Consider the following 27,736-nt stretch of genomic DNA (forward strand, 5'->3'; position numbering starts at 1 on the left):
AAAGCCACTAACCCATTATAGCTGAAACACCTAGACCGCTCTTCGAGAAGTTGGGAACTACGATAGTGAAAATGATAGCCATAAAGTGTTTTTTGATGCTTTTATAAAACTTGGGGGGTTTGGTTAGAACCCTTTTAGTCAAAACCCTTTCGATTGAAATAGTACATGACACGTAGGTAGCTGAATTTGCCACATAAGTATGACCAAAATTGGTACAATAAAAAATGGTACAACTGTAACCCTCTGTAATATCACAAAAGGGAGACACAGCTGTGTACTTTCACCCTGTTATCATCTATAATATTTCTCCTCTTGATGTATCTTTGGACATTTCTTCTAGATATATGTAGTACATTAGAAATTGCACATACCTATTTTCTATGTGTCAATTTTCTACTAGATATAGTAGTCATCAATGCTCTACATGCATTACTCAAGTCACCTCCTTGAGTTGTGTTGTCAATTTTTTTATAAGCATTTTGGAAGTTATCAACTATTGTTTTATTAATATTATGTGCATGGATTTTCCTATTATCAATACTTAACAACTCTAAAATAGGTCTCATATCTTTTCTCCTAAATAACATGACGAATAATTGTGCCTGTCCAAATATACTTTTATCTTTGAAATATTCATCCCACATGTTCTAACAATGCTTTCTAATAGTGTTATCATTTACCATATCTTTAGATGGAATTTTCTTAAAAAGTAGTTCCTCATCCAAATCCAGCAAATTTGTTATGCCATTTAATTTGCTTTTATCAATAGAACTACCAATTTCTTCCTCTTCATTACTTTCATTCTCTACATGAATCTCAACCTATTTAGGAATTTCAGTAGGTTGGTTTTGGTTATGTTTTGTATGACCTTTCATTTTGTCATCTCTTACGCTATCATATTTCCTTGATCTTTTCCTTTTGCCGCCCATTGAATACTTTAATCTAGAGAAACAAAAATAATAATTTAGATTTCACTAAATACTAGCTAATGTTTCAATATAGAATACATAAAAATATAAATAAGTAGATGGGAGAAAACACCTTAAAAATATTTGATCCTTTGCAATTTTGATTAAATCTATGAAATAGTAGCTAAAAATGGCTTCAAAATTCATTGTCTTCAAAAAATTCTCTTCTATTTTTCACTATTTTGTATATTTATTAAAAAAATGAAAAAAAATAAAAATTATTTTATATAGAACAATGACATTAACTACTGGTAGTTTGATAAGCTAATAGGGGTTTCAACCGAACATAGTTCGGATGAAAGGGTTACAACTGAAACTCTTTTGGCTGTAACTACCTATGTGGCATCCTAGGTAGTAGCCACACCAGAAAAAATAAGAACTTTTGTAACCATCTTGCTTTGAAGGCCAATTTGACCTACTAAATTGAAGTTTTTAAAAAAACTAAAAATATACTTTTGTAGGTCTCAGATTCAAGATAATGGTCATATAAATTTTTTTTTATTTTGATTATGGATAATATGTTACAATTTGAAAATATTACAAGTACGTATTTTAAGATTCAAGAAGTTGTCCATTCAAAAACAGGGGAAAATATAGTAAATCATTCTAAAAAAAATTTAATTTTTAATTTTGCACTAGAGGGGAGAGTCTTCTTCAAGAATATGTAATTTTTTCTAAAAAATATGTAGATTTGATGGAAAAAGTTTGATGGGAAAATAAAATTGTCAATTTCTGATAACTTTGACTTTGACTAGTTATAACTTGAAAAATATTAGCCAACTTTCAATTTTCATTTTTTTGTGCACTAGGTATACATGTCAACTCTAACATATTCCAAAATCAAGCCAAAATATGAGCATTTGCATATATTTGTTTGACAGGGAAAAAACTCTATATTTTCAGCAATTTTTAAAAATTAAAAAGTAGACTTAAAAAATTTTAAAATAAATAAAATTTTCTCTCTATTTAAAAAAAAAATTACAATCATAAACTTCATCCAATTTTACACATTTCATTAGTTTACATCATCTTCAAATTCTAAAGACAAATGCCAATTTTATGTCGTTAAATTTGAAGAGTTTAAATTTTGATATCACTTTTCCTTCATAAAAGGTGACACGAGTTTTTTCTTTTACCTATTTAGAAATTTTGATGGTTGTGTAGTTAGAGTTGGAGATAATTCTCGATATCCTATTAAGCAAAAGTGATCTATTATATAGTTGATGACAGTAACACTAAGGATGTATTTTATTTTTGAGTGTTGGACAACTTTTTTATGAGGTCTATCATCTACAATTCACTAAGAAGGAAGGAGAAAATAAAGGAGTAGCATGGAAATTTATTGGGTACTAGTGCAAAAAGTAGAGATAATATTTTTTAGTTGAATCCTGCTAAGATAATTTTCTTTGTTTCTAAAGTTGACGATAGTTTGTTATGGTAGAAAATATTGAACATGTATGTAAACTTTGATCATATTATGAAAGTCTAATGTTGTAAGAGTTTTGTTAGGAAAATTTTATCAATTTTTAAAAAACTAAAATATATAATCAATATCTACGTAATAACTAAAAGATAATATCCATGCAAAGTGATACAAGATATGTTAAGTAGCGAAACCCTTGATCAAAGGGAAAACTCTAGTGGAAATGATGCCCATAAGATAATGTACTAATATAGAAGGTTCCTTGTATAAGGGTATGACCTTGTTCTAGGAGTCAAATTCATATAATTAGTGCATGTGAGTCCTTGTTACAAGACTTTATATCTCTTTTATGAGAATCCAAGCCTATTAGGAGTTGTTCCAAATACATTAGGAGTTGATAAGAAGATAAATGAACCCACTTTTAAAAAACAATTAGAACTATTTAGGCCAACACACATTGTTGGCCTCACAACAAAGAAAAAATCTCTACACAAGATGGATCATTGCGGTTTTGGGGCTCCCCAAACCATAAATCATAATGAAAATGGCTGCTCGAGGCATCAAAAGAAACTGCGAGAGTCTTCTACCAAGTATGTGACAAGAGGAGTAATAGACTCCCACCGGTGAGTGGACAAAAATAACTGTCTACCTGAGCATGCCCTTGAAAATTATCAACACCTCTCAAGTCAAAAGGATAGAAATAACTATAACGAGCCTAGAACTTGGGGGGAGGGAATATGGACCCCATGTACTTTGGAAGCTATTTTTTCTTGGCCTTATCTTTTGGGGCTCCTATTTGTTTGACTGTGTTGAGCTACTAGACCTTTGTCTTTTTATTTGGTGACTATTATTTCCTTTGTTAGGGGTCTAGATCCTTTTTAAAATCTATGTGTATGGGGTTTCGGGTCTCTTCAAAACCTACCTTAACCATTAATCAAATACTTTATATTTAAAAAATTAGGTTATAATTTTATAATAATATTTTTTAGTTGCATTATTTAATTTCCATTAATTTAAAATATACAAGTAGACTAATAAATAGTCAACTCAAAGCTTTACAAATTTTAACCTAAATCATAATCCAATCTCACTAAAACAAATGTGCAACTTTAATAGCATATAAATATTTAATTAACAATTAATATTCTTAATACATTGTAATATGCAAAGTTATAATTTATATATATATTGAATAAATTTAGTACAATATGATATGCAACATGAATTTTAAAATTAATGCATATTATTTGTGCAAATTTAATTTGAGTTTTTAATTTAATAGTTAATTATCTCTTTTATTTCAGCAATTAGACTTTTAACTAAGTTTTTAAAAATTAAATAAAGGTATTTGATTAATTTATCACACTTAAATGCTCTAATATTTAATACTCCAAAATTTGTAAGATTTCATCATTCCTAAGTTATAGTTAATGTTGTTAAATTCATTTCACTAAGTAAATGTATGACAAAACTCACATGACTAAACCACATAAAAACAACTCAAAGGATTATCATGCTCAAGATTAGGTTCACCAATTTACATCACCTCAACAAATTTGGATTTGTAGCCAGTTAGATACTTGTCCATATTTCAGGGCAATGATGGGTGAGCTCAAGATTGAGTTGGTAAATTGTATCCCCTCTTACCATTCAATACTACGATAGGAAACACTCATCTTGGCAATTCAATGAAGTTGATGCCCAGTACTTATATACTTACATAAAAGACAAGCATATATGTATACTGTATATAAATATAAATAGAGAATATAGAGATCGATACATCATATAGATTTTGTTGAGCAAGTGACTATGACTTCGTCCCTCAACCACATCAAACACATCAATCAAAAGATAAAACATACACACCAACCATACACATGCATTTATGAGATAAGAAAAACCATAAACATAAATAACATCATAATTTATGCATTATCCATATGAAAATAACTAAAACACACACACATAGAGTGGTTAAAAAGATTTTAACATCAACACTTAAAAGTAAACTACTAGAGGATATCTCAGTCGTATCCACACTTCTCTGGGCCAAATTTCAATCTACTATTGAGAAGGAAAACTGGTGGAGAACAAAAGGTGACATAGAATTTATGTTTTTTTAAAATTAAGATAAGAATAAAGACTAAATGACAACTTACACAAAATCTTGAATTTTCTGTATTATATTTATTTTGATATATTTTGAAATATAAATTTAGAAAGAAAACTTTACATAATTGATTCAAACAATCTAATGGGCACCCTAACATTTTGTTGATATCTCTATCTATATATAAATAAATTAGGTCAAATGTCTACATAGACATCACCTTACCTCTTCCCTTCAGATGTCAAACAACACTAACGTGGAAGGCACCATAACGTTTATTTGACACGAACGCTTTGACCGTGATTTTTAGTCATCTATCGGAATTACGTGAAATGGAGAAGAATAAATGGCAGTGAAACCACGTTGCATTTGCCTAAGTTATTCTTGCATGGCACGTATTTTAGGTTGAGATCATTACGGTGGTGTTCCTTGTTCTTCAAGTCGCAATAACAATGTAGTGGAGTTGGGTAGGTGTTGCCAATTGTTAATGCATTTATTTAGTCTGCTGCATCAGGCAATTGGAACCTGTTTTTAATGGATGCTAATGACAATCTGGACCGTAGATTTTGTTCCTATTCGCTGTCTATTATATTTCAGCACTTTGTTCAGCAACTTCCCATTCAATTCGACCGTTTCTCGTGTCTCATATTGTCGGTTTCATAAAATTAACCATTCTAGTCTAAGCTTAGAAAAACATTTAATAAAATAAGCATGCAGACAGTTGAAAGACCAACGGATCTAAACAATACACAGTTAAAATTAATAGAAATTTAGTCAACAAGAAAACAAGAATTAATTAATGCTTTGTGGTTGTATACAATGGTCAAGATGATTAGGGTGATCATTTTATTTTATTTTAGGAAAAGGAATCTTTTCTATTATAATTTTGTTTAAATATAAAATAATCTAGTCAACAAGATGATTGATCTCATCTTGTTGATTAAATTATAATATGACTAAATCAACAATCACAACTGAAATCTAATTATTTTGTTAATACAATTCAAAACTAATTACACAAAACTTAGATCAACAACCACAAGTGAAATCTAAATATTTTATATTTAAACAAAATTATAATAAGAAAGATTACTTTTTCTAAAATAAAAAAAAAGATCACCCTAATCATCTTGACCATTTTATACAATCACCAAGCATTAATTAATTCTTGTTTTCTTGTTGAAGTATAATATGACTAAATCAACAATCACAATTGAAATCTAAATATTTTGTTAATACAATTCAAAACTCATTACACAAAACTTAGATCAACAACCACAACTAAAATCTAAATATTTTATATTTAAACAAAATTATAATAAGAAAGATTACTTTTTCTAAAATAAAAAAAATGATCACCCTAATCATCTTGATCATTTTATACAACCACCAAGCATTAATTAATTCTTGTTTTCTTGTTGAAGTATAATATGACTAAATCAACAATCACAACTGAAATCTAAATATTTTGTTAATACAATTCAAAACTCATTACACAAAACTTAGATCAACAACCACAACTGAAATCTAAATATTTTATATTTAAACAAAATTATAATAAGAAAGATTACTTTTTCTAAAATAAAAAAAATGATCACCCTAATCATCTTGACTATTTTATACAACCACCAAGCATTTTATACATCAACAAGAAAACAAGAATTAATTAATGCTTGGTGGTTGTATAAAATGGTCAAGATGATTAGGGTGATCATTTTTTTAATTTTAGAAAAACTAATCTTTCTTATTATAATTTTGTTTAAATATAAAATATTTAGATTTCAGTTGTGGTTGTTGATCTAAGTTTTGTGTAATGAGTTTTGAATTGTATTAACAAAATATTTAGATTTCAGTTGTGGTTGTTGATTTAAGTTTTATATAATGAGTTTTGAATTGTATTTCTTAAACTTGGTTATTTGTTTGAGTCTCAATCGAATTAGTCTATTTTGAATATTCTTTTCTTTTCTAAATAAAAAGTGGCTTAAAAAATATTCTTATATCTCACATTAAAATATAAATGTTTAATCAAAAAATGAGAAAACATAAAATTTATATTTTTCATATATAATAAATTAATTAATTCAAAAAAAAGATAAAATTGTATTTGAATACATAAAATAACTCTAAGTCATCATATATGTCATGCCCAAAAAGTAAGGGCAAAAACACACACAACAATTTTTTTTTGAAACTAATTAAGATGATAGGGTCGACAAATGTTCATATGATTAACTAAGATTAAATAAGATAACATGGTCGTAAAAGTTTTGAAGGTTTAACTATAATGGAACTAATCATGATCAATTGCTACAACCTTAAGGATGATCTAATTAACTAGGCCCTTACTACTAAATTAATAACTTGAACGTCATTACAACTTTAATCATTTGCTCTAGGCCTAATGTCATTAATTAACTTCTTTCAACTTCATTCTAATTATGTTTTAAAATTTTAATCCAAAATCCAACTAACCTTTAATGTACATACCATAGAGATAACAATAGTATCGATTATACTATCTACGTTTTAATTTTCAAATTTATTTCCTTCGTTCTCATATCGATCTAATTTATATTACTCTATTGTTCATGATTGAAATTGGAGGCTGGAATTATTTCAACTAAATCCATAAGTAAGACTAAACTTTATTTGAACTATAATAAATTTAAGTCCATGCTAATAATGCCAATATTAAAGTCCACCTAACTGATCTTTATTAAAACACAATGATGCTGACAAAAAATATACTTGAATCTTGAATATATACTAATTAGATTTGCTACTGAGTTAAACTAATTTATAGATAATGCAAATTTCGAATCTGACAACTTCTATCTAAAATTTATACTCCTTCAATTAAATTCTAACATAAACTATACAATACACCATTTTTTAATAATAAATACCAAGACCTACAATATTCTATCACATATTGGGTCCTAGCTCCCTTACTATTACACACTTAAACAATACTGAAATCTAACATTTATCTTAACTTTGAATATGCTAATTTCAATTCAAACTTTTACATTTGAACTATTAAAATCATCTAACAACTAGTTACCATTCTAAACTAACAACATTTAAAACATTAGATTTAAAGTTTAACTAACCAAACTTAAGTGTTTAGGTTTAAAACAATATTACTACTCTAATCAAATACATAAAAGCATTATACCACCTTCTAAAAATCTCACATATGTATAAAACTACTTATTAATATAAGATAAATTACAATCAAAACAAAAGATACTAACTAAATTTAAGCTACCTAAATTAGTGCCATCCTATCTTACACTAACTCCCTTCTAATGATACACATAACAATTAACTACTAGTCTAATTAACAATCTAATGCTAAACTCATTTAAAACTATTAATAAAATTATCTATTAAAACAACCAAATCCTATACTAACCTAACTAATTTACTAATTAAACTTACTAATCAAACATGCATAAAAAAAAAAAAGGAAATATAACCTACACTACCCAACTATACCTACCCCACCCTAGGCCTGCCCCACGCTATCTCAAGCCTGCGCATGGCAGGCCTGTCCATTGTCTTGCATGGGGAAGATGTCACGCAGGCGGAGACTTGTGTTTGGAGGAGGTCATGGGGGGGACGAGAGAGTATGTACGTCCCTCCTATTTAATTAAAACATTACTTGCCCCGCCCTAAAAGAAGCAAGGTCAGCATTAAGTGGGGAGAAGACATGACGGTTTAGTTAATAAAAAAAGAGAGTTTTAAACATTTTCCTGCCCTCCCTCATGATGGATCGACCCCTGTACTTGCTGACAGGTGGGTGGAAGTTTTATAAATATATATTTTTTTGAAATTCCTATATGATTCGACTTGTATCATAAGTCCTATGGAATTAAATGCCAAAAGTTTTATAGTTGGGGCATTGAATTTAAAAGCATTGTATATATATATTTAGATGTTATATATTCAAATTTATATAAGTCATTTTATTTAGTGAATTAACAATGATTTTTGATTTGCAATTCAAAGAGAATATTTCATGGAATATTCTCTATGACATGGGGAAATTTAAGACTTACCAATACATTTTCCAGAGAGGGTTTTTAGACTTGGAGATGCATAATTTGAAAACCAATTTCTTTTGCCAAATTCTAGCATGTTTTCTTGCTGAGTTCATTGTTATGCAAGATGAGTTTAGATATTTCTAGCGTAATAGAGCTCCTATGAAGAAGCACACTAATGCAAAAAGATGCAAAGGATTAAAATTCTCTTTCTACTATAGTCCATGTTAATTCAATCATCTAAAGGCAAGGTTGTATGTTTTATATATAGTCATCATAACAAGGTATGTGTTATTTCTTCTTTATTTAAATTCAAAGAAATTCAGAACCTCTTAATCAAATTGCTCTTGTTCTTAATGAATCTTATCAAGGAATTATGAACCTATATTCAGAATTCAAAAAGGTGATGAATAATTCTTATCAAATTTAATTGCATCACTAATGTAACTTAATAATGAAAGTGCTAGCTTGGTGATCACAATGTAGGATTATTATTACATGTTAATGTCCAAAACATTGAATTGAAACTTCAACACATCCATTGCCCTTCATTCTCATAATTGAAACTCAGAATTTCCCAATTCAAGACATTAACTATCATTCTAATTTCTCACATACATATGCCAAAGTTTGGAACCACATGAGAGCATTGCAAGGAGAATTTCATAATCTTTTCTTTCCTCTATTATCCATCCTAGTTCAAGGCTCCATCGGGAAAGAACTAGTAAGAAAACCCGATGTCTTTGCCACTACATCAAATTCAATTACAACTTACATAATATTACAATTCATTGAGTTTTCTTCAAGGTTTTCACAAGAGAACTTTTATCAAATGTCTTCATTGCATCAAGGGAAAACATGGAAGAGGCAAGAACCAACATGGAGATAAACAACACAAGAAGATAAGCAAATTAACATGCATTCCCACCCGGTTGCACAATAGGTCCAACAATGAACCAATATAGGAGAAAGGTGGATTTTCTCAATAGGCAAAGTCAATCACCATACCATCACATAGCCCTTTCGGGGCTAAAACTTCAAGAACTTCCATTCTTTCACAAGGCCCTTTCGAGGCTATATCCACAAGGATTTTCATTCTTTTCCACATTCAAGAATTCTCAATAACAACAAGGTATGGGATGACAAGTAGGGGCCCATACACAATACCCTTTCTCCCTTCAATCTTCAAGACTTCCTCCAAAACTAGAGGATTGGGTGACAAAACCAAAACTCCTCCCAAAATGCCTCTAAGTATGGTCCTTAACTCCACTAGGCTTCAAGTAACTCAAGATGGGGGTTTGGTTTCACTAACCCAAGAAAAGAACAACCCATTTTCGAAGTCAACCTAAAATAGGGTTTTTGAGTGACCTTAAGAGTCAACCTAGGAGGCTAAAGGGTTGGAAAGTACCCCCACCCATACCCTTACCCATAGGGGTACTTAAATTTAATTTTTCTAAGCATTTAAAGACTTATTAAGAACAATTAAAAGTTAGGAGAATAGTAAGATCAAATTACAACCTTTAAAGAATTACAATACAAGGTTAGCACAAAATTAACAAGTAATTTAGCTTCGTTTTTCCATTGAGTTGTCTCGGCTAATTTTTTTGCACACTCATTGCACACATCAGTAGGTCCAAAAACCACATGCATAATGTGAATTACATATTAGAGGAATTATATAAATTAAAGCATCCATTTCTTAATAAATAGTTGTTTATTTAATTCTACTCATATTTCTAACCCTTCGACTTGCATAACCAAAAGTGTTAGTGTTGCATACGTTTTCTTCATCATTATACATATTTATAAGCATTAAATGAAAAAATCAAGTAACTGAAGTAAAGCATCACACATCGTAAAATAGCATAAAAATGTTCAGTGTATCCAATAATGTTCTGACATAACAAAGCATGAGTATCAAAATAATAATGTATCATCGGTGCTAGGATGGGTCGGGGCGAGGCCTTACAATATATTCATAATTTGATTAAAAAAGATATGTATACTAGTATAAATTTAAGTGTATAGATGTACATACAATATCTTACCAAATTCAATTGAATAGATTGAAACTATATAATAATTGAAACTAGTAATCAAAACTCACAAAGGAAAATATACATAAAGACAACATAGTGATTGAAGAAAACTTAATATAACAATAAATATTTTTTATATTGAAGATCATTTACAAATCTTGTGTTCGTTGGAGCAACAAAATGAGGCTTACAAGCTTCTCCTTACCAAAAACTTGAAGAACAAGATTCATCACTTTGAATCCACATTTTACAATGAGATAAATACAATCAATGGAAGACCAAGAATCACAACTTAGAATTCCACAAAAATTTCCCTCTGAAGATTTGAACCAGGGTTTCCCTAAAGAGAACTCACTGCTTTAAACATTCCAAGTGAGGCACAGTTTAATTGTGGCAGGGTTTAAGAGAGCTGGCATTAAAGTCTTAGAAGGGAATGCAGGGCTTTTCTGTTGGGTAAACATGAGTCATATGCTTCCATCAAATGACATAGAGGGAGAGATAGAATTATGGAAGGGTATTTTGTACGAGGCCAAACTGAATATTTCTCAGTTTGGCCTTGTCAAAGAATTTTTTAACAAAATTTCCAAGAGAAAGAAAATTTCCAAGTGAAAGAAGAGGCCTAGGAGGAACACTTAATTTCAACTTTGAAATCCCTCTTTATTGAGATCACAGAATTACCTAAGGTTAATGCATGGCTTGGTATGTCTCGGCAAATTTTTGAAGTCTCTCCAAAGCAACTTCCATGATGGAAATATTCATTTCAGCAAAGTAGACTCTAAACCAGCCAGGTTCCATGCATTTGAATGAGGATCCTGGAGAAATATTCGGTTTGACCTCGTACAAAATACCCTTCCATAATTCTATCTCTCCCTCTTTGTCATTTGATGGAAGCAGATGACTCATATTTACCCAACAGAAAAGCCTGCATTCCCTTCTAAGACTTTAATGCTAGCTCTCTTAAACCCTGCCACAATTAAACTGTGCCTTTCTTGCAGCCTCTTCTTATTCTCAGCTACGTAATAATTAACGAAATCTGGATCAGAAAGCATAGAGGACAATAAATGCTGAGTCTGAGTAGAAATCATGGTGAAACTTGACATTCTTCTAGCTGTTGTAACCACACTATCATTATATTAATAAATTGTCCCAACTCTGAAGCCTGGAAGACCCACATCCTTTGATAAATTTTACACAATGTGCACATTATCTGGGGTATAATTTTCCTCTGCAACAATCTCTGCAATGCTGTGAAATTCTGAAGAATTGAAGACAGAGCCAGCATAAATCTCATCACAGACAAGATGTATTTTCTTCTTGTTTGCAAAAGCAAACAGCATCTTCAATGTCTCAACACTTGATATTGTCCCCAGTGGGTTGCATGGATTTGTTATGAGAATTTCTTTCACCTTCTTGTTGAGATCTTTGGCTCTCTTGTATGCTGATTCCACTTCAGATTTGGTGATTTGAAAGTTGTTTGAGCTGTGACAATGGATTGGCTCAATCTCTACTCCTGTGCGCCACCTCAGATCTCTATCAAAACTACAGTAAAAAGAATAACTTTAGATAACAACAGTATGCAACTATTCATCATTATTGTAACACTAAAAGCCAATATAAGATTAAAAACCATCATTTCAGTGAAGCCAACTTACGCAGGGTAATAAGGAGATGGTACTAAGAAGACATCTCCTGGATCAGCAAGGCAAAACATTAGCACCTCATTAGCTGCAGCTGATCCAGCAGCATTTACTATTCTGTCAGGATCAAATTTCGCTTTGCATCCCCTCAATGCTTCCATGAAATATGCCATAGCCTGTAATGACAATTCACAAAAACCATAAAAAAAAATGCCCTAAAGTTTGGTATATACAATAGGAAGGATTATTCTAATCTTTGGTGTTCCACAAAATATTTGTTTGGCAGATTTTCATGAAGATGGTTTTCTTTTAGATTTATTCTTTAATTTTCTATTTTATTTTGAATCTTAAAACTTTTTCAATATACCGACAATCACATTCTAAGTCAACCCATTCAAACTTCAAACATAGACAATAAAGCCCATCCAGCCTTTGAAGCTTATTATTACCTTTATGTATTCTGATAATCCATGGTAATCTTGATTGAGTGCCAAGTCCATGAATGAATCCGAACACTGTTCAGAAGTAATTGTTGCCTCTGGGTGCTTTATCAACCACTTTTCCATCACATCGAATGAAAGCTGCAAAGAAAATAAAATAGTGGAATTCAGAAATCTAAACCAAAATAATTGAAAGTACGTCATTTATTTTCTTCATTTTTAGCATCATTCTCAATCTTCCTCATAAGATAGAAACAAGCACATCCAAAACTATCCAAAAAAGGTCCACACAAATGCCATAGGCTGTCAAAGCTAACACTTTCTAACTTAATATGGAAATATTCTCAATGTGTGCACAAAAAATCCAATGTGAGTGTGCAGGTAAGAATTTTTTTCTTGGCGATTCTATTATCAGAAATATGAAATATTAATCATGGACTATGGTATAGTTCCAAAAATACTCTAAATCTCAATACTATGAACTATAAAATTCAACGTCCTTAAAAGGAGAATAAATACTTTTGAGTTCCTACAAAATAAACAAAAACATGTTGTTGGGCTATTTTGCCCTACCGTATTCTCTGCTAAGCCCATCCGGATAACCCCATGGGGATTGAGCTTTTCATCATATGGATCATTTCTATACTTCTCCCACCCAGCAAAGTAAGGTGAATCCTCCCCATGTAGACTACCAGTTGCCATTTTAGACAGACTTGTTTCACTCTCAACATTATCGAAACTTGCACTAAGGCAGTTCATGTTTTCTTCGCATAAGATGGTCCTCATTGTAACCCAAAAACAATTGAAACACACAATCAGAAACTCTAGTGAAATATATCTTTCTCAAACACACAAAGCTCTTTTTAAAATACTTTGGTTTGCCTTCGTCTGCAAGAAAGCTCAAATCCAAGTGATATAAAATTTGTCGCACAATCCCTCTTATATGCTTGAATTCGTTACAGTAAGTCAAAAGCGTGTGGGCGCAATGTCACCTTCCCTGAACTTGCCCTAAGGGGACACAAGTACCAGGTGGCGGTCCCTTACTGACCAAACAAATAAATGTGAACGTGAGAATGTATTATAATTCTATGTACAGACAATTGAGCTGTAGGCAAATACGGTCTTTAATAATCACAAAAGACAAAAAAAAAATTAATTATTGATCATTTATTTAGCAGTTGGATACAGCTATTATAGTTTTTGACTATCCCTTAGTTATTGATCAGCTATTTAGCAGTTGAATACAGCTATTATAATTTTGGGTCGTCCGTTTGGTTCGTGGAATTTAAAAAATCTCGATTTGTACAAATCTTGATTTAGCCAAATCAAGGTTTTGTATATCTTCATTCCAATTTTTGAGATTTTCTTGAAACCGTTTGTTTCACTTGGAAGATGCGTGTGAAGACAGATTTTTATGCGTAAGCTTGGAGTTGAAAGCAAATTTCAAAAAATAGTCCAATCTATTGTTTTTACACTCCTTAAAAATCAAAACCAGGTTTTGATTTTCAATTCCTACTTTTTTTAGGAAGTCGGAAAACCTGGTTTTGAGACAAAATTGGAAGTCTCGTATGCTAATTCCATTTTGCAAATTTTGAAACAAATGCACAAATTTTCAAATTCGGATTTTGAAAAAACCAATTCCTATCATCTTCCAGAACCAAACGAACCCTTAAAGTTTTATCTGGCGCAAAGAGCTACTGCTTTATGCCATTGCAAATAGTAATATTGAAATTAGGATAAGAGTATAAATTATAGCGAAATCCACGGTTATAAAAATGAAAATACATTTCTCATGTTTATTCACTCTTGTCTGCTGTTTAGTCGTTTCAAAGTCGAATACTTGGTGGAACTATTTTGAATATACGAATCAAAAGTCCTGAATGTTGTGGAACTATTTTATCCGTCAAAGACGTTTAAAATGTCAAGAGGGCGTGGGGTTTGTTGTCTGTGAAAAGTCGGATTTGTCAAGCCCTAAAAAGGGTCATATTAAAATTACTACGTTCGGGTAAATACAGTTCAGTCATGGTCCAACCTTGAACAGTCGTTTGTATTGATTTTTTTCCAAGTCGTACTGCAGACAAATTGAAATTGGCTCTTAAAACAGTTTGTGGGTGTCTTCCATAATCTAATCAGATTTCACGGAGGATATATTAGTCCAAATTAAATCGACTTAAAATGCATCAAATTATTCATTTGGACTATAGTCTACTCTAGAAATAATAGTATTTAAATGAAGAGTTTCTTTCCTAATCAAACACTTCTTGTGTCTGTTACTTCCTTAAAACTCCTACAGACTATGCCGAAGAACACGTAGAAATTGAGCATGTTTTTGTAATGGCTAATTGAAGATTGAAAGGAATAATTCGAGATCCTTGTTTATAGGCAAATATTTTGTTGCTTAGATGGTTAATGTCCATCAACAACAAGGGTATGGTGTAATACTCAACTCATAGAATTGTTGTGGTCACTAAGGTTCAGACATTAGTTAGATCATTAGGTTTGTAAGTCTATTTTGGTTAACATCTTCATAAGATGTGTGCTTTTATTTATATTAATACGTGTGCATCAACAAGGGTATAGTTTAATGATCAAGTCATAATGCTATTATTGTAGAGTCATTAAGGTTTAACCACTCATTAAATCATTAGGTTTACAAGTCATGTATCTTTATTCAGTTAACATGTTGGTAAGATGTATGGTTTTGTACTTTGAATGTATAGTTCTTAATTAGAATTTTGAATATATCATGATATGTTGTGTTCCTAAAACTTGTTTCAATTCTACTAAGAAATGTGTACAAATAAGCATGCATCATATTAAGAATAATAGAAAATAATACAAAGAGATCTTGTTAGTCTTCACTTCTAGGGAAATACATTGTTTAGATTGTCTAATTAGTTATTATTTATAAGTGCATATGGGCAACATAATGATCAAGTAGTAATATTGGTGTAGCAATCATTAAGTTCACATTTTTGTTGGAAAAACATACTTACATGATGTGTGTCTTTGTTGAGTTATTGCAGTCATAAGTTGTGGGCCTTTATTGGATCATTGAGATCATGGCATTGAAGAAATGTGGTAGTGTCTTAGGGGTAGAACTTCCCTATTAAGGGTCCTAATGATAAAACCATTACGAACATATTGTGCTACATGTGATCTCTAAGTTTATATTAGGATTAAAAACCCATTTAACATCAATAAAAATTATTAGTAAGTGTACCTGTTGCAAATCAAATGTTAAAGGATTTTCCCAAAATAAATAGTTATCTTTTATCCAATTAAGGTGCAAATGTTATAACTAAATTTATATGAAAAATAAATTGTGAGAAATTTGATTAACTAAAAATATTTACCTATAATCTTTATCAACTAATACTTTCTATTCCATCCTTCACATGGATTCACAAAACTATAAATTTTGTTTACGTTCATGCTATAAACTATATGCTTTATTCATAGAGAATAAAGCTAGTAGTAAAATAACACATGTAACATTTAGCAAACAACTAAACTAGGGACATAAGCTTACTACATATATTTACCTCTTTCATTTTAACCTACATAAACATAAACACATGTATTTATGTACATATGTGCACATATGTGTAAGGAGGGGGGTTTTCAACCCTCAAGATGACAACACCACAAGGAGAAAATAGTCCAATGCTACCTCAAGTACTAGCATTCTAGTGAGTTAGGATGAATAAAATGAAAGAGAATAACTAACTATATAGATAACTCTACACATGTTAACAAGCTATTGGAGAATCCTTAACAAGACAACTTAATTAAATATTTCTAAGGGTATAAAGGAAAGATGTTTTCCTTGATTGGGATATAATTGTAGGAACAACGAAGAGAAGTGATTGTGTTAGATGATTGTGGTGAGCTTCAACAGAAGTGTGCTAGATCTTTTTATTAGTCCTTGTTTATAGGAAAATATTTTTTTTCTTAGATGGTTAATGTCCATCAACAACAAGGGTATGGTGTAATAATCAACTTATAGAATTATTGTGGTCACTAAGGTTTAGATATTAGTTAGATCATTAGGTTTGTAAGTCTATTTTGGTTAACATCTTCATAAGATGTGTGATTTTATTTATATTAGTACGTGTGCATCAACAAGGGTATAGTTTAATGCTCAAGTCATAATATTATTATTGTAGAGTCATTAAGGTTTAACCACTCATTAAATCATTAGGTTTGAAAGTCATGTATCTTTATTCAATTAACATGTTGGTAAGATGTCTGGTTTTGTACTTTGAATGTATAGTTCTTAATTAGAATGTTGAACATCTTGATTTTAACAAATGTGTTAATATGGCAGAATTTCTACCATGATATGTTGCTTTCTTAAAACTTGTTTAAATTCTGCTAAGAAATGTGTACAAATAAGCATGTATTGTATTAAGAGTAATAGAAAATAATACAAAGAGATATTTTTAGTCTTTACTTCTAGGGAAATACATTGTTTAGATTGCATAATTAGTTATTATTTATAAGTGCATAGGGGCAACATAATGATCAAGTAATAATATCGATGTGGCAATCTTTAAGTTCACATTTTTGTTGGAAAAACATACTTACATGATGTGTGTCTTGTTGAGTTATTGTGGCCATAAGTTGTGGGCCTTTATTGGATCATTGAGATCATGGAAATTGTTAGAATTCTTTAGAATAACTGAGGGGGGGGGGGGGGGGGGGTGAATTAGTTATTCAAGGTCCAAATGCCCTATTAATACCTTTTTACTACTTCTAATGAATCCATACCCTTTTTATCTGTTCAAACTTAAATCAATCATATAAACAAGTTACAGTAAATCAACATGCAAAGATAAAACATTCCAGATCAACACATGACACAATGATTTACGTGGAAACCCAATTTGGGAAAAACCACCAGTAACATGCTACTTGATTCTCACTCTTCTAAACTGATGCCCTATTAAAAGGCTACCCTGTTAAAGGCTTACAAAACACTGTTACATGTGACCTTGTTAGAGGATTTCACCAAAATGTTAGGAATGGGCCTGGTTAAAGGTCTTTAGTACATTCACTTGGAATGTAACCCTGTTAAAGAATTTTTCTAATGGTTGTTAAACCAACCTAAGTCTATATGATTTAGATTTACAATTACAATTGCTAGAAAGTAACAATAATGGTCTTTTGATCTGATATAACTTACAACATACTTTGCAGATTTCAAATCACACTTTCAGTTCAATCCTTATGCTTGGCTTTAATCTGTTTAGTTCCCGCTACTTGTCTTCCTCTCAAGCTTCATCTCCTTGAGTCTTCTAACTCATTCTATCAATGCAATCACCTTTGTGGTCATCTAAACAAATAGAATTTCTGTGCTATCTTCTCCTAGGCACACTCTTCAGCATTTCATGCTTTTATGCTTGACCACTGTCTCTTTTTCCTTCTATCCCCTCTCGCTCTCTACTTCTCTTATTAACTTATGTCTTCTTATATAGAAGTCTGATTTGCCTTTACCGCTCAATTCTCCCTCTTCAATTTTAGGGTTTCAAAATTGATTAGGTAGGATACAATGTATCTACCCCATATCTTGTTTTCTTCTTGAAACTTCGCCAGTTGTATCTTAAAAATGTTTTACATGGTGTTCTGTGCCACCAACTCATCATTCCTATCTTCCTTTTAATTCATAGATTTCTAGATAACAACCTTGTCAGCTTAGATCTGGTGAATCTTTGATTTCCTAAATAATGTAGCAACTCAGCATTATTGAATTACTGGTGCTCGACACCTCTATGTTACTCGGCACCTATACCAGCTCGACACTTGAACTTGCTCGGCACTTGGACTTACTTGGCACTTGAACTTACTCAGCACTTGATTCTACTCGGCACTTGAACTTAGTCAGCACTTGAACTTACTCGGCACTTGAACTTACTCGGCACTTGGTTCTACTCGACACCACTCGGCATCTGAAGTTTACTTGGCATTAACTAGAACTTGCTCGGCAACTTAGTTTGAGCTTTACAAAAGACTTAGTTAAAACCTTAAATCTTTAATATGTTTCAGTGTGCCCATTCTTTGTAGTATGTCATCAAATACATTCTTTCATCAATGGCTTAGCTGATCCTTGTACTTCATTCCAACATCATAACTTCAACCTTTCTTTAGGTATTTTAGTTCCATCTTATTAATTGTCTCCACCTTGACAATCAACTAATTGATAGTATTTGGATCACTAAAGCAATTGTCATCCCTGCAAGTAGCAAGTTTGACATCAATCACAAAACAATGATTGAGAACATTCTTTACTAGTTCCATATTTTATTCCAACAATCTCCCTCGACTTAATTCTTATAATTATTTCAATCATTTCCAACAATCTCCCTCTTTGGCATTGATGGCAAACCAAACTGATCAAGTAATCAATTCAATTACCACCAAGGTTGTATATGTTGTCTTGCTGTATTTCACTACTAATCTCATATATCTCCCTCTTTCATATATATATATATCTCCCTCTTTCTTTGCATTGATCAGTTTCCCTACATATTTCTCCCTCTTTGACATAAATGCCAAAGATGTAGCATTTTTATCATGTAAAATATAAGCTTTGGCTTCTTGTTGATTTTCTTCCTCTGTCACCATGCTTGTGGCTGATTTGGAGTTTCTGTACCTATTGTTATCCTTTGCATCAACCTATCAATATTTCACTGATTTATTCTTATTGATGCAAGGTAGCTTCCTTGTTGCCTTAAACTGCTTGGGTTAGGGGTATGACCCCCAATTTGCCTCTAAGATATTCATAGGCATCCTTGGGCAATAGTTTGGTGAAGATATCTGCAGTTTGTTCCTTTGTGTGAATGTATTTAAACTTCACTTATTTGTCTTCTACCAATTCTTTGACATAATGATACTTGATTGCGATATGCTTGGTTTTTGCATGCATCACTAGATTTTTGGATATGTTTATAGCACTTGTATTATCACAATACAATATCACCAGTTTTGTTACTTCTTCTTTCATTCCATTCAATAGATGTGTGAGCCATACAATGTTTGTACAATTAACTGCAGCTGCCACATATTCTAATTCTGTAGTGGATTGGTATATACATATTTGTTTCTTGCTAGTCCAATTAACCAGCCTTTTACCTAGAAATAATGCACCTCCACTTGTGCTTTTTATGTCATCAATGTTTCCTCCCCAGTCTGCATCTATATATGCATTGAGTTCAAATTTCCATTCTTTTTGTAGTATAGACCAAAATCATTAGTCCCTTTGAAATATCTCATTATTATTTTTACTGCTATGAGATGATTTTCTTTAGGATTAGCAGAAAACCTAGCCACTATTCCAACTGCTAATGCTATGTCTGGTCTACTATGCACAACATATTGTAGTTTTCCAATCATGGATCTGTACATTGTTTGATTGACTTTAGTTGACTCATCATTTTTGGATAGCTTATTTCCTGTGGCCATTGGTGTGCTTACTGGTTTGGATTCCTCCAATCCAAATGTTTTAAGAATTTCTTTGATGTACTTTGATTGTGTAACAAATATTCCATGTTTAAGTTGGTGTACTTGCAATCCAACAAAAAAATTGATTTCTCCAAACATAGACATTTCAAATTCATGTTTCATTCTGTTAGCAAAGCCTTTGCAAAGTACTTCCTTACCACCAAATACTATGTCATCCACAAAAATTTCAGATACAATAATGTCTTTACCTTCTTTAGCTTTGATGTACATGTTGTTGTTATCATCAGTTCTTTCAAATCCAATTTGCACTAGATACTTGTGAAGTCTCTCATACCATGCTCTAGGTGCTTGCTTCAAACCATAGAGTGCTTTATGTAGCTTACACACCATATCCCTGTTGTTCTCATCAACAAATCCTTTTAGTTGTTCAATGTAGACTTCTTCTTCTAGTAGACCATTTAAGAAGGCAAATTTTACATCCATCTAATAGACTTTGAAATCTTTGTAGGTAGCATATACAAGTAAAGTTCTTACTCCTTCCATTCAAGCAACAAGAGCGAATATTTCTTCATAATCTATTCCTTCTTCTTGAGCATAACCCTTGCATACTAATCTGGCTTTATTTATGGTAATCTCACTATTCTCATCTAGTTTGTTTCTAAATACCCATTTGGTACAAATCACATTCTTGTCAGTTGGTCTGGGAACCAAACTCTAGATTTTGTTTTTCCTTATTTGATTAATTTCTTCTTCCATAGCTTTATACCAGTCATCATCCTGTAATGCACCATATACTGTCTTGGGTTCATATTTTTTGATCAGACATGATTCATGTCTTAGTCTATTCCTTGTCATTGGTCTTGCATTTTTATCACCAATTATCTATTCAGCAGGGTGATGTCTTTTTACATATTTGGATAATCTTGGCTCTGTCCTTATTTCCAAGTTTGATCTTTTGGATTTAGGATCACTATGCACTTCATTGTTAGGTTGTTCTTCATTATGAGTACTGTCTTCGGAATCAGATTGTGCATTTTCTTTATTTTGTAACTCGACTTCTAAATGCAACTCGACATTCACTGGTTGTCAATCAACTGAAACTGATACTTTTTGTTGATTTTCAATTTGATTGCCATCATCTTCATCAGCAGTCATTCCTTCATAAGAGTATACAAAGGTTCTGTATTCTTCCATTTTCTTTGGTTCTTCAGCCTGGACTTATGTGTGCTCATCAAAATTTACATTTGCACTTTCCACAATTTTGTTAGTGTTAACATTCAAACACTTATATGCCTTACTTCTAGTGGAGTAACCAAGAAATATACCTTCATCACTTTTTGCATCAAAATTTCCATTTCTAGTATCCTTCAAGTTAAAACATTTGCAACCAAACACTTTGAAATGTTTTACATTGGGTGAGTAACCATACCATAATTCAAAAGGTGTTGTATTTGTACCTTTCTTGACTTGTACTCAGTTCAGTGTATGAACAGCTACACTTACAGCTTCTCTCTAGTATTTTAGAGCAACATTATTTTCCATCATTAATGTTCTGGCACAGTCAATCACAGATCTATTTCTTCTCTCAGCAATTCCATTTTGTGGGGGAGTTCTAGGGGCAGACATTTGTCTTTTGATTCCATTGTCATTACAAAATATCTCAAATTCATTTGATGTAAATTCACCACCTCTATCTGATCTTAGGCATTTTAGGCCTTTTCCAATTTCCTTTTCAACTTTGGCCACATACCATTTAAAAATTTGAAAAGCATCAGATTTTTGTTTTAAGAACATAATAGTCATCAACAAATAGCATTATGTATTTATCTCCTCTATAGCTTTGTATTTCCATTGGGCCACATAAGTCATTGTGAACTAACTCAAGTATCTCTTTAGATGTATAGTTCTTGCTTTTGAAACATGATTTTGTCATCTTTCCTAGCTGACATTATTTGCACATGATATTATCAGGCTTTTTCAGTTTTGGTAGACCTCTGACTTTCTTTATTTTACTGATGTTGACTAGATTATCAAAATTGACATGACATAATCTTCTATGCCATAACCATTCATCATCAAATTTTGCAAATAGACAAGAAGCATCATCCATATCAAGGTAAAAAAAATTACTCTTTGTTTGATCTCCTTTTCCTATTAATTTACCATCAGTATCATAGATTTTTGCAGTTTTGTTTCCAAATTCCACTTTGCAACCTATATTGCCTAACTGTGAGACACTCAGTAAATTGTAGTTTAATACTTCAACATAGTATGCATTATCACATGAAATCTATTCTGTGAGCTTAATGGAACCTTTTCCTTTGATTTGACATGGAGCATCATTACCAAATCTAACACTATTTCCATTATACTGAGTAAAGTTGACAAACTTACTTTTGTCTCCTGTCATGTGATGTGAGCATCCACTGTCTATGATACATCTGTCATTCTTGTTTATACATGTCACCAGTGATGTGGCTTCTTCTTCATTAGATTGGTCCTTCATGGCTACATAAACAACTTCATCATCATTGTCATCAGAATTTTCTTCAACAATATAACACTTCTTACCTTTTTCTTTGTAATCTCTTTTGTCATCATCTCTTCTGTTCTTGTATTTATTTCTTTCCTTGGAATCCTTTTTCTATGGACATCTTGCAGCAATATGACCTACTTCATTGCAATTCAAATAGATGATAGGCATCTTACCTTTGAATTTTCCTTTGCACCTGTGAAATCTTCTAGTGCGTAATGCTTCCAATTGTTCCACATCTTCCTCATCAGTGCTACTGTCACTAGATACATACTTCATTTTTCTTCCTTTCTTTGATTTTACCTGTTCGGCTTCTTTTAGTGATAACTTTTCCTTAAAAGTAGATTCAACATTTTCAGGTTTGTAGTTATCAAAGTTAGATAACTCAAATGCTATGAGTCTACCTATTATACCTTCAAAGCTTAGATTATTTCCTGGTATGCATCTTAGTTCTTGTATTGCTGATACTCTAATATCATAGATAGGGAGCAAGGTTCTTAAGAACTTACTATTAACAGTATCCTCATCCAGTTGACCATTCAAGCATCTTATTGCACTTACCACTTCCTTTATTCTTGCACCATACTGAGCAGCATTCTCATTTTCCTCCATTTTCATGTCGTCAAACTTTCCTCTGAGACTTTCTCTTTTTGCTCTTTGTACATTCTGATCTCCTCCATAAATGTCTGATAGTGCTTTCCACATTTTGAATGCAGTGTCACATCCTTTGATATCATCAAATTCAGCATAGCTGAGTGCATATGCAATTTTCAGCATTGTCTGATTGTGTTCTTGTTTGTTTTTCATGTCTTCTGCAGTAGGAGCACCTGTTGGATCTACATGTTTAGTGACAATTGAATTTTGGGCATAATCTCCTATGGATCAAAGATGTAGCTTCATCAAACTTTGCCATGCAACAAAGTTGTCTTTGTTGAGCTTGGGAACTTCTCTTTTTGGCATTTTGATCTCTTCTGCTAGTAGTCCTTTAAACTAAATCAGTAGTCAGGCTCTGATACCAATTGTTAGAATTCTTTAGAATAACTAAGAGGGGGGGAGGGGGGTAAATTAGTTATTCAAGGTCCAAATGCCCTATTAATACCTTTTTACTAATTTTTAATGAATCCATACCCTTTTCATCTGTTGAAACTTAAATCAATCATATAAGAAAGTTATAGTAAATCAACATGCAAAGATAAAAGATTCACAATCAACACATGACACAATGATTTATGTGGAAACCCAATTTGGAAAAAACCACCAGTAACATGCTACTTGATTCTCACTCTTCTGAAGTGATGCCCTGTTAAAGGCTTACAACACACTGTTAAATGTGACGTTGTTAGAGGATTTCACCAAACTGTTAGGAGTGGGCCTGGTTAAAGGTCTTTAGAACATTCACTTGGAATGTCACCCTGCTAAAGGATTTTTCTAATGGCTGTTAAACCAACCTAAGTCCATATGATTTAGACTTACAGTTACAATTGCTAGAAAGTAACAATAATGGTCTTTTGATCAGATATAACTTACAACATACTTTGCAGATTTCATATCACACTTTCAGTTCAATACTTATGTTTGGCTTTAATCTCTTTAGCTCTGATTTCTTGTCTTCCTCTCAAGCTTCGTCTCCTTGAGTCTTCTAACTCATTCTGTCAATGCAATCACCTTTGTGGTCGTCTATACAAATAGAATTTCCGTGCTATCTTTTCCTAGGCACAATCTTCAGCATTTCATGCTTTTATGCTTGACCACTATCTCTTTTTCCTTCTATCCCCTCTTGCTCTCTACTTCTTTTATTAACTTATGTCTTCTTATATAGAAGTCTGATTTTCCTTTAGCACTCAATTCTCCCTCTTCAATTTTAGGGTTTCAAAATTGATTAGGTAGGATACAATGTATCTACCCCATATCTTGTTTTCTTCTTAAAACTTCACCAATTGTATCTTAAAAACATTTTAGATGGTGTTTAGTGCCACCAATTCATCATTCTTATCTTTCTTTTAATTCAAAAATTTCTAGATAACAACCTTATCGGCTTAGATCTGGCGAATCTTTGATTTCCTAAATAATGTAGTAACTCGGCATTATTGAATTACTGGTGCTCAGCACCTCTGTGTTACTTGGCACCTATACCAGCTCGACACTTGAACTTGCTCGGCACTTGAACTTACTCGGCACTAGAACTTACTTGGCACTTGATTCGACTTGGCACCACTCGGCATCTGAACTTTACTCGAAATTAACTAGAACTTGCTCGGCTCTTACTAGCTAATGAACTTAGTTTGAGCTTTACAAAAAAATTAGTTAAAACCTTAAATCTTTAATATGTTTCAGTGTGCCCATTCTTTGTAGTATGTCATCAAATACATTCTTTCATCAATGGCTTAGCTGATCCTTGTACTTCATTCCAACATCACAACTTCAACCTTTCTTTAGGTATTTTAGTTCCATCTTATTAATTGCCTCCACCTTGACAATCAACTAATTGATAGTATTTGGATCACTAAAGCAATTGTCATCCCTGCAAGTAGCAAGTTTGACATCAATGACAAAACAATGATTGAGGACATTCTTTACTAGTTCCATATTTTATTCCAACAATCTCCCTCAACTTTTCTTATAATTATTTCAATCATTTCCAATAGAAATGAAGAAATGTGCTAGTGTCTTAGGGGTAGAACTTTCCTATTAATGGTCCCAATGGTAAAACCATTATAAACATATTGTGTTACATGTGATCTCTAAGTTTATATCAGGATTAAAAACCCATTTAACATCAATAAAAATTATTACTAAGTGTAACTTTTGCAAATCAAATGTTAAAGGATTTTCCCAAAATAAATAGTTATCTTTTATCAAGTTAAGGTGCAAATGTTATAACTAAATTAACATGAAGAATAAATTGAGAGCAATTTGATTAACTAAAAATATTTATCTATAATCTTTATTGGCTAATACTTTCTATTCCATCCTTCACATGGATTCACAAAACTATAATTTTTGTTTACATTCATGCTATAAACTATATGCTTTATCCATAGAGATGAATATCTAGTAGTAAAGTAACAACACATGTAACATTTAGCAAACAACTAAACCAGGGACATAAGATTACTACATATATTAACCTCTTTCATTTTAACCTGCATGCACATAAACACATGTATATATGTACATATGTGTACATATGTGTAAGGAGGGGGGTTTTCGATCCTCAAGATGACAACACCATAAGGAGAAAATAGTCCAATATTACCTCAAGTACTAGCATTCTAGTGAGCTAGGATGAATAAAATGAAAGAGAATAACTAACTATATATATAACTTTACATGCCTTAACAAGCTATTGGAGAATAATTAATAAGATAGCCTAATTAATTATTTCTAAGGGTATAATGGAAAGATGTTTTCCTTGATTGGGATATAATTGTATGATCAAAGAAGAGAAGTGATTTTGTTAGATGATTGTGGTGAGCTTCAATGGAAGTGTGCTAGAAAGTAAGTTGTAGATAATCGGTTCATTGTTTTAGATATGTTATCTTGAAGGTTTATTCTTCACACATATTAGAGAATTTAGGCAATGATTCTATTAGTTTTCTATCATCCTTTAACAAGGTTAGAACCTTCTAACAAGGGTTCAAAGTCTCCTAATAGGGATTTATCCTTTAATAGGGACTATTGTACTAGATGAATTGAAATTGAATCCTGACAGGGTCATATCATCTAATAAGGAACTTATATTTTAGTCCATTATCTTTTGGGTGTCATCCCCATCGATTTTTCCCTTTTGATCAAGGATTTCCCTATGCAATGAAATCCTTGTGTTATGGTATATGGTTTCTTACTGGAGTGTGTCATTTCTTATTGGTAACCATCAACATAGCATAATTTTAGTAATAGAAAATAAAAGTTTTAACATGTAAACATGTCTAAAAATTAATGCAACACTTAACATATATATTTTGATCTTTTGACAATCCAACTTATGTGAAAAAAAAAAAGGGAATTAGTACCCACAAATTGTTCTCTCTTTTGAAGTGTGCCCTATTATGAGTTTACAAAGACATTGTTAATTACAATCTAATTAAGGGATTTACCTCTAGACATGTTAAGAGATTTACCATATAAAGAGTAGCCTTATTAGAATAATTAGAATAGTAATTAAAATGCCACCAAGTTTTGAAAGAAATTTACAATAAAGGACTTGTTAAGATCCACTTGGTTAAGGGATTTTACAATACTGCAACTATTAGGGAATAATAGGTAGAATGTTCTTCTAATTAGGACATCCTCTACTTGATCAGTTCTATTATAGCACACACAAAATCTTCACTTCGACAACCTATTGTCCAATCACACCTTTAAAGTTAAACCACACCACTGTTAACATAATAATTCTTTGCCTTCATTAATTATATAACATTTTTTAAAACCCTAAGTGCTCCACTACCTTAAAATTTTCATAACATATTTTCCTTTGATCTTCAATTGCATCAATCACACACCACACTTAAAAAAACACATTACAATACACAAAGTAAATTTCTAATACTGTTGCATCCCATAATTAATCTTATATTTGAATTCATAAAATGAAGTCAAACAAATTTTGAACAAATAACTCCTAGAATCTTCATGACACACATACATCCATCCTTGGAATGCCAGGTTATCATGCCCAATTATTTACACAAGCTACCACATCATGTTCACATCGACCAAATTTGCTAACTCATCCATGCCATCATCAAGCTTTAATCTAATGTTTACCACTCAAGAACACAAACAATTTATCCAAAAATTATGTTAATCTTTACAATACCTGCACACAGATCATCCAAATGAGTTGCACTCATGAACACATCATCTATAATCTATGTTTTTCTTACTCCCATGATTGATCAATTTAACTCTTCATATATTTAATGAAATAATCAAATTGTGTATTATTTACCACAAACTATTCTATTAGTTTTACTTTTTACCTTCAACCAATTGCAACTTTCTCAATATTACACATTAAGAGTAGTGGTCATACATTTGACTAGATGAGACTCCCCTAAGTCTCTCATG

At 31.8% G+C, this 27,736-nt stretch overlaps 1 pseudogene across 1 annotated transcript; it reads right to left on the minus strand.

The window, feature by feature from the left end:
• Positions 1-11,250: 11,250 nt before the first annotated feature.
• LOC149539353 (1-aminocyclopropane-1-carboxylate synthase 7-like) lies at positions 11,251-13,529 on the minus strand (annotated as a pseudogene). Its single transcript, XR_016355893.1, has 4 exons — positions 13,240-13,529; positions 12,676-12,807; positions 12,242-12,402; positions 11,251-12,128 (listed from the first exon to the last, which is right to left on the minus strand). The product of XR_016355893.1 is annotated as a 1-aminocyclopropane-1-carboxylate synthase 7-like (transcript).
• Positions 13,530-27,736: the final 14,207 nt, after the last annotated feature.

The sequence above is a fragment of the Cupressus sempervirens genome, chromosome 9, assembly GCF_028749045.1.
Source record: "Cupressus sempervirens isolate cs-2001-9-10 chromosome 9, ASM2874904v1, whole genome shotgun sequence".
NCBI lineage: Eukaryota > Viridiplantae > Streptophyta > Pinopsida > Cupressales > Cupressaceae > Cupressus > Cupressus sempervirens.